At 33.7% G+C, this 12127-nt stretch overlaps 1 protein-coding gene across 1 annotated transcript in view; it reads left to right on the plus strand.

Moving 5' to 3' along the window:
- The first annotated feature begins 3885 nt into the window (after window positions 1-3885).
- The window catches only part of LOC123532242 (insoluble matrix shell protein 3-like), a 13329-nt gene continuing 5087 nt past the window's right edge, over window positions 3886-12127 (plus strand). Inside the window, exon 1 of the mRNA XM_053517310.1 lies at window positions 3886-3907. The gene's annotated coding sequence lies outside the window, so the exon portion shown is untranslated. The remainder of the gene's footprint in view (window positions 3908-12127) is intronic.

Below are 12127 nucleotides of genomic sequence, written 5' to 3' on the forward strand. Positions count from 1 at the left end.
TACGCGCACTTATTTGGATATGAATGTAGGTCATTGCATAAACATTTATCTGATTACAACTTGTCTTAAAATATCGTTTAAAAGTGCTTCAAGCTTACACTATGGTAGCTGAGTTTTGCCATTTCGTGTGGAAACACGACAAATGCATTATATCTTTATAACATTTTAAAGATGCGCCGCAAAATAACTGTATTCTTTTGTATTTCTATGATGGTATGAATAGTTACTCAAGCTTTGCAAAAACTATGCTGGAAAGGGATTGACGGAATAAGTTTGCAAACGAAGTAATGAAAACACATTATTTTATGTTTTTCGGTGGTTTATCGAAATATAACGGTGAATTATATCCTGATAAACTCACTGGCCACTCAGTGAAAATTATCAAATCTGATACCCGGATTAACGTCAAAAAGTTTACCGAGCGTACTGAAAGCCGGAAACAATATGACGATGACGTCGTTAAAATGACGTCATCTTTGCGATGCTTCCTGATAAAGTTTCCCGCAAATTTCGACATTTTATTGAAATAAACACAACAAAAGTAGAGTTTTAGACATAAAATAAACAGAAAAATTGTTGGTATCGATGTAATATCACGGTAATTTCACTCGTGAACACCAAAAGTTGTTATTTTCACTCGTGGCTGCGCCACTCGTGAAAATATCACTTTTGGTGCCCACTCGGTGAAATTATAACGTGATATTACACCGAAACCAACAATTATCCTCTATTTTATTCATGGATAGCCTAGTTTGTCCGTCTGTCAGAATAGTTGTATCATAATCATACCACTATAATCAGAATGATTCTCACGGACTTCATGTAGGAGGAAAAAGTAGGTCACTAGGTTGTGATTGGTTTTTCAGGGTAACATTACTCTTAAAATTTGTAATTTTCACCGTTCAATTTAACCCTGAGCCTGCTGGCCGCAAGTGATTCTGCCTTTGCGGCCAGTGCAGACCAAGATCATGCACTCTTCATTATTCAGTCAGTACTTTTTTGGTTAGCATCCATTTTAGCAGTTAATGATACACTGTCCAAATTGGAAGATGGACAAGAGCATTTTAGATATTTAGTAGAGTAAGGGTTAATTAGTATTTATCTCTTTAGTATTAGGTAAGATAAGAACTTGCTCGATTACTGCAAGCTTCGAAGATGTTTGTACGTTGTTACGGATCTTTTAAGCTGAAACGAACCCCGTATTGAAACTTAACCAGAAATCGTTAAATGAATTTTTCAACCTCTTATTTCATAAAATGAAATGCCAAAATGCCATGGACTCAACTTTTACTTTAATATATTCTTTATCCGTACTTTTTTCTTTTGATCTGACATAAATTAAACCATATGAGCCGCGTCATGAGAAAACCAACATAGTGGCTTTGCGACCAGTATGGATCCAGACCAGCCTGCGCATCCGCGCAGTCTGGTCAGGATCCATGCTGTTCGCTTTCAAAGCCTATTGCAATTAGAGAAACCGTTAGTGAACAGCATGGATCCTGGCCAGACTGCGCGGATGCGCAGGCTGGTCTGGATCTATGCTGGTCGCAAAGCCACTATGTTGGTTTTCTCATGTCGCGGCTCAAATATTAATCTAACACAATCTGAAGATGAGTTATACACACAAGTTTCAAATGGGTACCCCTGTACCCAATATTTTACCCATCATTGCACTGGTACTCTTCATTTTGAAAACAAAAGGGTAGTATAGAATCAATAATTATTTATTGACAGTTTTTTGAATTTAAATATATAATTCAATTAAATTTATAAATTTAAATATACAAAATGTTGGTATGGATATTCAAAATTAACCATGTTGTACGAACATTTCGTGACGTCATCAGTTCTGTCGAAAGTCAGTGCGTAGATTTTCAATTTGACATTTAATTGACGCAACAAGCACAAAACAAAGTCATTTAAGTTACGGCAGCCAGAACAAGGTTATGACGTGTAGTTTTGCGTATTTTGCGAGAGATGAATGTTCTATCATTCGTTCCGTTAAAAATATTTAATTCAATTTACTTAATATTTACGGCTAAGTCTGCTCCAGGAGGAAGAAAACTTGAATCGAGGATTGCATCTTCAAATTGCAAACCACTATTTGTTTTATTGTACACATGTATTTAAGTCAGAATGACAAGATTTACATGAATATCAACTAGCTGTTAACAGTTTTTAACCTCATTTTGTCTTCAAAATTTAGAACAGTACGCTTAAAGGAATGTTTACTTGATATTTTCACTACAATTTCCTTAAGGTTTTTAACAAATTAAATTAACATTAACGTTAATTATATAGAAATATTCTAGAGACAGTGTGGCAATCCATATTTAAAAGCACTTAAAGAGGCTGAAGATCGTTCGACAACAAAAGATATTTTTTATATATCTTGAAATATGTGCTATATTTTGTAAGAAGGCTTTCAGACGTTCAATTACTGACAAACTATATGTTGTGGAGAGTTATACGACATTTGCTGTTTTTACTACTTTTTACGATGAAAATCGAAAAGCGTTGCTTTACTCCATGTAAACTGTCTGGATTATATACAGTTGGAACCTACCTGAGAGGTCACCTCTGTTAAGCAGCCACTTGCCTTAAGCAGCCAATCAGCGAACGTCCAAAATTGACTTTATGTTCTTATTTCAACCTCTCTAAAGCAGTCACCTGCCTTTAGCAGCCAGATTATGCTGCTCCCTTGGCCGGCTGTTTAAGACAGGTTTGACTGTATATCTATATTTTGAAGTCATAATTTACAAATTCCGCTACGACAACGGGAAAATGTCTTTATTGAGGCGGCTGTCTGGGGTTTGATTCCAGACGCGGTCATGTTATTCTGCACGTTCGATAAACCGGACATAATGACATACCGTCATTTATCTAGATGACATAGAAAAAAGGCTGGAAGAAAGTACATGGACCTACAAATTTTATTCACCATATTCAAGACTATATTTGTACGACTGTGAAAAGTTTCATTAAAATCTACATTGTAGAATACATTCTATTCGCGAAAATGTCGTCACAATGATGATTTTCCTATAGACTTCAATATAAAACCTATTTGCTGTATTTTCATAGTGTATTCTGATGAAAAAAACTGAGCTACCTTAACGTAGTTGACATAATAAAAAGGCGTATTTCTACATTTCATGTCCTCATATAATAAGACAAAGGCAGTTGAATTAGTTAAACTTTAGGTGAATATACTAGTATAGGCTAGTATAATAAAGTATTTGTATTTGTTTTGTTTTGGGTTTAACGCCGTTTTTTTTGTTGTTGTTGTTGGTTTTTTTCAACATTATTTCAGTTATGTAACCATTGTTCCTCGATTCTGTACCAGTACAAATGTGTTCTCCGCAAGTAACTGCCAACTTCCCCACATGAGGACGAATGATTTCGAATACAATGTCTTTATAAAATAGCCACGGAAAACATACGCCTCGCCAAGGGCTATTGTGGGACTACTAACTTCACAGTTGATCGATTTTTAAAGTTCTTCAAGTGTAATGTGGTATGAAGAAAACATGTCAAATTTATGAATTTAAGTTTTTTTATTTAAAAATGCGCCAGTTATACGTCTGGATAGTTTCTTTTGCTGTTCAGTGTAGTTAAATGTAATATATTTTCTGAAAGCATGTAAATGATAAGTGGAAACATTATTTTCATGTTAAACAGAATTATTAAGTAGTACTGTTATCTAGGGAAAAACAACACTGTCATGTTGTAAATAATATAAATAATAAGTGTGTATTCTTCTCTTTTCGTGACAATAAACATACATAATTAATAACCTTGCCACAAGCATTCTATGCAGCCTAAAATATCTATATAATAGATAGGATGCAGATTTTCTCTAGCATTTATAAGCAACAAGTAAATTGGTTCTTTCTTCATCTCTCAGGTAAACTAATTTCAAAATACCTTTAATGAAACGTTTTACATTATTTTACTTGTATTTGTATATTTTCTGAGCTGAATTGTGAACTACTGTGTTTATTGTTTTAAGAATGGCACTGTTTTACGTCATTGCTGCTTTGTTTTCACTTACGGTTGTTGAAGGTAGAGTTGGTTGCTGGGCAGTGTTAAAACGACCAGGAACAGAATGCATGTAAGACAGTTCAATACTAATTTTGATTTCAAGATTGATTTTTATATTTAAAAATTGGCGTTGATTTTAAAACGAAAGTTTTTATTTAAGACGTTAATTGAAAGATTATGCAAAATGCCACATTCAACATGTAGAATGACTACGCACAAATAATGTAAAATATCCACACAGAGTGTCAATATGTATTCAATGTATCCGATGTAGATCTCTTGTGCGCGAATATTGGTAAGCAATATACTCTGAAAGCCATTTTAGTCAATACTGACGAGAGAATGAATGTGTCAGAGACGAGAAGCTGTCGGAAAAACTCTGTTCATACAAAATATCGTCAAAAGCCGCATTTTTTTCAAAATGGTTGCCTTAAATATGGCAATAAATTTTAATACGGAAGAAGTCATCTGAATGTTTATTGTTGTACTTGAAATATTACTTTAGATGTATGTGTCCTTTCACTCGCCTGTATGTATAAAACTTTTTCCCCCAATTTAAGGATGTCATTTAGAAAGTGGTGGTCATCTTAAATATAATTCATAATTGTACTCGACTTGATAATGAAATTCCGAGTTTTTCCTTAGAGCAATGCATTTACTGTTTCCCATTGAGAAATGTGTTTATTATCTTCCGTATAGTAAGTTCAGTATTTCATAGAACAGTTCGTTTTTTATTTTCTTTCATGGAGCAATGCGTGTATTTTCTTTCATGGAGCAATGCATTTATTATTTCTAAGTTGGCAACGCGTTTATTCACTTCCATGGAGCAAAGCGTTTATCTTTCATGATGGAGCAATGCGTTATTATCTTAATTGAGCAAGCCCCGGTATTCTGGAAACAATTTCTTCTAGGAATAAAGTCTTCTTTTCGTCTTTTTGAATTTCACAGTTTTCAAGTTTTTTTTATCATTATTTTATTTTGAAAATTCATACCGGGCAAACTTGTTTGCACATAAAAATATCAACATGTGTTCAGTCCCTAATTTAATACAAAGGCGGACAATAGTTATAAACATTCTGTAATATAATTTAATACTAAATTACCCGTTTATGGTTCATTTCTAAAATGTCAACAATATATGTACATTTGTAATACATTATTTCTTTCCTTGGCAGATATAATGCAGATTTTCCTGGGGGTAATGAAATTGAAATAGCCTACAAGATGACCGCTAATTTTTCAAGCGTTTGCTGCGAAGCCTTACAATGCGCACCTTCATCATGTGACTTTGTTCATGTGTATTGCGGTCAAGGCCAGTTTTCGACCAATTCGTTACCATGGGAAGCTGCCGGTGTTAGTGTCAATCCGATGATGAGGTGTTTTGGAAACTCCGCTGAAACATTTTACAGTTATACTGCGGCCGTATTGCAACAATCATAAACGGAACATTGAATTTTAAAAATGGAAAATATAATTTCATAATTCTTTCCACATATGACTACTGTTGATAATGTGTGCATAATTAATTTGGCTGGCTCTCTTTCCGTGAGTTCATACGGTATTTAAGAATTGTGATGTGAATTTGTCAGTGGGAACATATATATTCCGAAAGAATTCGGAGTATTTAAAAACAAAACATAAAATAGCTTGAAGACATATCACAATATGTAGCACTGTATAGTAGCAAACTTTTTCATTCCGCTACGAAAAGCAACAGTTAGCAAATATTTAGGTCTTTTATTTTGATGTCATATATATTTTGGCGTTGCAAGTAATATAGTATAATGTAGTACATCTATATAAATATATAATGATCATCTTGTAAATTTTGGTTGCAATTTCTTCTTTAAATATTGGTCATCACTCAGTGTGTGGAACACTAGGATTGGACGCAATGACAAGACCATTCTACCTTATTGGCATTCCATAACCCCCGTTTAAGCGCCCCCGGGTTACATTTGCACCAAGGGGGCGTTTATATCTGTACCACAATACAAAAAAAAACTAAAATTTTGAAAAAAAGATCTATGGTGTTTTCTACTGCCTGAAAAAAATGTCAAGTCCGCTATTTCCACAGTAATTACGCTAAAATAAGTTGTTAAATCCAACAACAAAGTAAATCCGTTACCACTTTTAGCTGAGTAAATACGGCAATTAAGAAACACTGGCTGTACACGTTGACCCGATTTAAACTCGTAATGTCCACATGTTATTGGAAAATCGTACACGCATGTAGATTTTTTGAGAAGTTTATAGAGATGATATAGCGGACAATGAATAGTGGATATTTTACGGAACTTGGTGTGTTTTTTTCTAACATGTAAAATGGATATTATACGCAAGTGTTTGGTTTTAATCAGTTACTTTTTGAAAAATGTTCATCCCTTCAATAGCTGGTGATGGGATCTTAATTAACTAGTGATTTGGGCCACCGTGATTTGATGCGCTAACAGTCTTCGACCTCGCACACAACAAATTTAGCGGTCATTAATCAAATAATTCATGGCTGTAATTTAGTAGTATCTGTCCTAAACATCCGGGCATTCGATTCATGACTTTGTTGTGCACAATGAGAGGGTCGCAATGGGGTTTGTTTTCACATTATTAAACATGCATTCGAAGGTAACGACGTTTGTTAACCTTTGTGACAAATGAGATGTTTGGCCAGTTTCAACAACTCTACTTTCCCATCCCCGGGTTTATTAATGTGTAATCTGCAGAGCGCGTTCAACCAGGGAGTCGCCTCAATTAGGAAAGAATAATTTAAACGTCAGAGGTTATTTCTAAGGTCACGGAGTATGATTGGCCAGCTTGTAATGACAACAGCTTTCAAGGTCAGTACTCAGTCAAGTGTGACTTACCCATTCTAAGTGTTCCATCTCAAGAGATGGAACAATAATTAATATACATCTGTGCATAATATACGATTAGTACTTTTAGTATTGTTTTCACTTTCTTTCTCTATTTTCTTTTTCTATGTTAAAATTTTTCACAAATTCTGTAACATTTAGTTTTATGTATCAAGCGTATAATGGCTACATTTCTTGAAAAGGGGAGAATAGTTCTTGATCGCTGCTAGAACTTGTTACATAACCCTTTTGTGTTTATTTTGAATATTGTAGAGGTGAACTTGTATGTAAGGATATACAGTAAACTATGTTTAAACCAGTTGTTGACTAACCTCAATAGAAAGAAGTTCTGCACTAACATGTATACAATAAAGCATTAATTTTGATTATCAGAGAACGATTCATAACCGTTTGCATAATTCACCATATATAGCATTTCAAAGAAAATCTAAAACCGGAAACAGGTGAAATGTCAAAAGGTGCAAGCAGAATCCTTCATATAATCTTGATAAATGAGCCGCGCCATGTGAAAACCAACATAGTGGCTTTGCGACCAGCATGGATCCAAACCAACCTGCGCATCCGCGCAGTATAGTCAGGATCTATGCTGTTCGCTAACGGTTTCTCTAACTGCAATAGACTTTGAAAGCGAACAGCATGGATCCTGACAAGACTGCGCGGATATTATTCGGAACTGTATTCATTTCCCATGGCCTTCCATCTATCTTTAAGTATTTAGCTTTTTTTTTTTGGTCCAATATTAATGGCCGCATGAACAAAGCGACAGAGTGGGTCTTCGAAGCCAAAATCTTGACAAAAAGGAAATTTACTTGAAACTACAAATTCCTACTTCTTGTTTCAGGCAGCAGCACACACGTGTCTGCAACGAATTTGGTATATTAGGTTTACGAGATGATTACCAATAACAGGTAATCAATCTACGGCGACAGTCATAAAGTATTTAACATTAAAAAGTTCCTAATGGAAACAACAATAATTCAATGTCGAAGTATGACGATGATATGATGATATGAAGCCAACTGTCTTATTAGAAATTTAGCAACAACAATAACTTAAGGATTCAACGGTGCAATTATGTTAAAATATCTTAGTTAGGATTCTATTTACAATCGTTTTATTCAACATCTTTATTTGTTGACATTGAAACTAAGTATGTTAAAAAGAACATAATACTTTAACACATATAGAAAAAATTATGTCTTGTTATCAAATTAATATTTAATGTTATCCTAGGAGTGTTTTGCTATGAACAACAACAAATGATGTATACGCACATTTAAATACGTTTATCCACGTGCAGAGTAGATGTTGATTCATTAGATAATTTCGTAATAAATTTGAATATCTTTAATAAAGAAATTGCTTTATTTTATTATGTTTTCCAATAATTTTACGATGAGCCAGTTTAAGTAATTTGTTTTCAAATGTAGACAGATCTAAAATAGAGCCATTTCACTTCAAAAGTCGCATTTTTATTTACAACTTATAAAAGTATTTACTGTTTGTAAGGTATTTTCAATTTGAAATTAGTTAGATAAGTTTAACCAATGAAAAAAGATCCATTAATACGCCACCAACTCCTTCTTATCTGAAAAAAAAAATGGTTTGTGTGACAAAACTCCGGAAAACTCACATACCAGGCTAAATTTGACTAGGTGGACAGAACAATCCTCTTTTTTAGCATTTCAAAATTAATGCCATTAAGTGAGAAAAAAAACAAATTTCAGAAAGAAGAATATCCCTCTTTAAACATATTGATCAGAAAATTATGATATGCTTGAAATAAGAAGAGTGAGTTTTGTCCGCTTTAAACAAATAGAAGTTTGTATTCCAGATTGTTCATGTGGTACTACCAGATATGATGGCGATACTTTTATTAATGTATTGCACATTTGTAGCGACTCATAAGTTCAGATTACGGAAAGATAATCTGGGAAAAACCGTATTAAAAGCCTGCCAGTGATAATGAAACAACAAACGTCCAATACACAGGCAGCGAATCAACATATCAATACCCATTTCTACCGCACCATTCCAGTAATCGTTTGATTGCTTCGAATTTCTACTACACAAATACAATAATTGTTGTATTGCTTTTCATTTCCACCGCACTTACTCATTTTCATCGAACGAAAATAATTATCGTTCTATTTCTACTGCACCAATCTTATAATCATTCTATTGCTATCCACTTTCAAGGCAACAACATAATATTTTGCCACCCATTTATACCGCAGTGATACTTAGTGTCCTCCATTAAAATATTTAGCACAAAGGAAATTTGTTCACGACTATAACAACTATTTACATAACTTCGTTCTGAGCAATTTAAAGCAAAAGCCCTACCATTATTTCAATTCTGACATGGCAAAAACCCTCTATTTTGCATGTAACCCCTCTTCTTTGCATGTTAACCCTCTATTTGCATGTAACCCCTCTATTTTGCATGTTAACCCTCTATTTTGCATGTAAACCCTCTATTTTGCATGTAACCCCTATATTTTGCATGTAAACCTCTATTTTGCATGTAACCCCTCTATTTTGCACGTAAACCCTCTATTTTGCATGTAGTTAGTGGCGTGTAACTGTACAAATATTCGTTTATCCGTAAAGTACATTACATTGGAATAATTGGAACTGACATTTTGCTAGTGAAGTCTTGGAGGGTAGCATACATTTCAATTACCGTCTATGAACAGGCTCAATCAAACCGAGCATTCAATTTTCATTTTTGTCGTGTTGAACGACCTGTGGTGTTTCCACTTTTTCAATTAGATTACAATGCTGAATACATAAAACTCCTGTACGCTTATATAGTAAAAAGCAATGAAAGTGTCTTCACTGTCAAAAAGGTTCATATGTTTTTAAACGAGATTCAGAGCGATTTCACTGTATGAAGCACGAGACTCGGTATATTGAATTCATGATAAGATCATGGGAAGAACAACAAACCTTCTTTTTTTGAATTAAAACACAAAATCACATGTAGATTTACCCACGTATTCGGTTGTCCTCATGCATTGATTTATATTGGTTGACCATCCATTTCTCTAGTCATTGTCTATTACTACACATGTTTTCCGCGTTTCGGAGAATTTTGTTACAATTTTACTTGTTTTTATATTCTTAAATAATTCAAATGACTAGGTAACTTTTCATCAGACATTACAATTTTACTGTACAGATATCCTGTGTTGGAGGTTTAAATGTATCCATTCATACTAAGATCAAAAATCAGTGATGAAGTTAGGTTTAAAACAAAGTCTGCGATTAGACACGTTTATATTTTAATTTTCTATTTCTTGCACTGTTACCAATAGTGACCTTTAAGTTTCTACTTGTGCACTTTCTAGGAAAACATGACAATGCCTTGTAAGCTGTAGACTGTCAGACTAATTTATGCAAATAAAATTCAACGTTAGTTTGCTCTTAAAATATGGCGCATAGGTTTGATGTCATCTATTTTTAGTTTGTGTTTCTGAACTTTACATGTCCTTTGCAGACTGTCTGAAGCAATACATGTGCATTTAAATTAGGTTGCATCTTTTGATAACGTTTCACTTATGCTCTGAGAGCATTTTTCAGAAAGTATGTGCGCCTGACATTGAAGAATTAAAAAGGAAATCTTAACGTTTTTCTTTGTTATCTCAACTTCTTTACAACAAGACGTTGTATTTTTGTGCGTACATATCTCTTATCATACACAGAGTGAGTGCACATATGAAAGCATATAATATTATGTATAGTTTCCTTACATTCATCTCAATCAAGCCTAAAATACAACAATTCACTTAGTTCGTGCACAATACGGACATATTCATGACATTTTAATTGATATATAAAGATAAAGATACTTGATATTGCATACTCTTGTTTATACAGCCACATTGTTTTTATACAGAAAATGTTGAATGGAGGATACTCGTGCTATATGCACACTTTTATTTATCGAGGATTCTTAAGAGTACCGAGATTAGCCAAGGAGCCACATTTGGAGTTATTCATTTATATGTCCAGATACTCTCTGATATTCCCCTACAAACATGATAACGACTACAATTTAAGATTTGTACTAGCATTCAATTAAACGTAATCAAAGCGCATAATATCCGTTCAACAGTATTTTAACTTGCATGAAACTTTGTTATTACCACAAGGAAACATTCGGGAACTGACCTTTCTTAAGCCTATGTTAGCAATAAAATTTTTCTTTTATGGCGCATTAATACAAAGGAAAGGCGTCTACTTGCAGGGTAATCATTCTTGAACAAAATTAAACACTGAATAAATTGTGCAGTATGTGCAGATTTTATGCAGTATTCAAATATGCAACAGTTTTGATTACCAATCGTGACACTTCTTTGCTGCAAATGATACATATATGTTTCTTTAATGTATTTAAGCCGGTAAATCCGTAATACGTTTGCCACTTTATGTTTAGATATTGTGCCAGACAGGTAAATATATTATTCTTAATTCATGTTTAAACATTAATAAAGCTATACTTAGTAGTTTTATAATTTATAAAATATTTTCTTATCTACTAAATATTTTTGTTCATTTTTATTAATTGATATTGGACTAAACTCTTTATCCTACTTGCTGAATTAGATAACCATATTTAGGACAGTCAGCTCAAGCGGAAACCTAATTTTTCTTTTTAAAGATATACAGTAAAGACAAGGAAATCGACAGAGTTCCAATTAATTCTGTCTACCAGTACCGATATAATAGTGTAAGAACTCTAACGATATCATAACGACTCGTTTCGCAAAAAATACTGGACAAAACATCGAGTCCAGTCCAGGTAATTGTTTCAATCAAAATTTTACTGTCACTTCGCATGCGCCAAAGTCAGTAATTAAAACTTGATTTTCGTGAGATGATTCCACGAAACTTCGAGTTCGTATAAATACTGGACTTAACGTATAAATACTTGACACAGCTTCAAGTCCAACTAATTGCATCAATTGAACTGTCACTACGTATGTTCCCGAGTCAGGTAATAAACACCTCTGTTTCGTGAGATAACTTAATATTCGAGTCGCCACTTTTCCTACCTATAGGAAATTGTAAAACAAGAGCTGTCCGTAAGACAGCGCGCTCGACTTTTCTCAGTGCTTTACTCTGAATAAGAGTTTTGCCAGTTAAAAAAAATCCAAGTATAAAAGGGACATAACTCTGTCAAAATTCAAACCAGAGTAATAGGGTTT

This window comes from Mercenaria mercenaria, chromosome 11, assembly GCF_021730395.1.
Source record: "Mercenaria mercenaria strain notata chromosome 11, MADL_Memer_1, whole genome shotgun sequence".
Taxonomy (NCBI): Eukaryota; Metazoa; Mollusca; class Bivalvia; order Venerida; family Veneridae; genus Mercenaria; species Mercenaria mercenaria.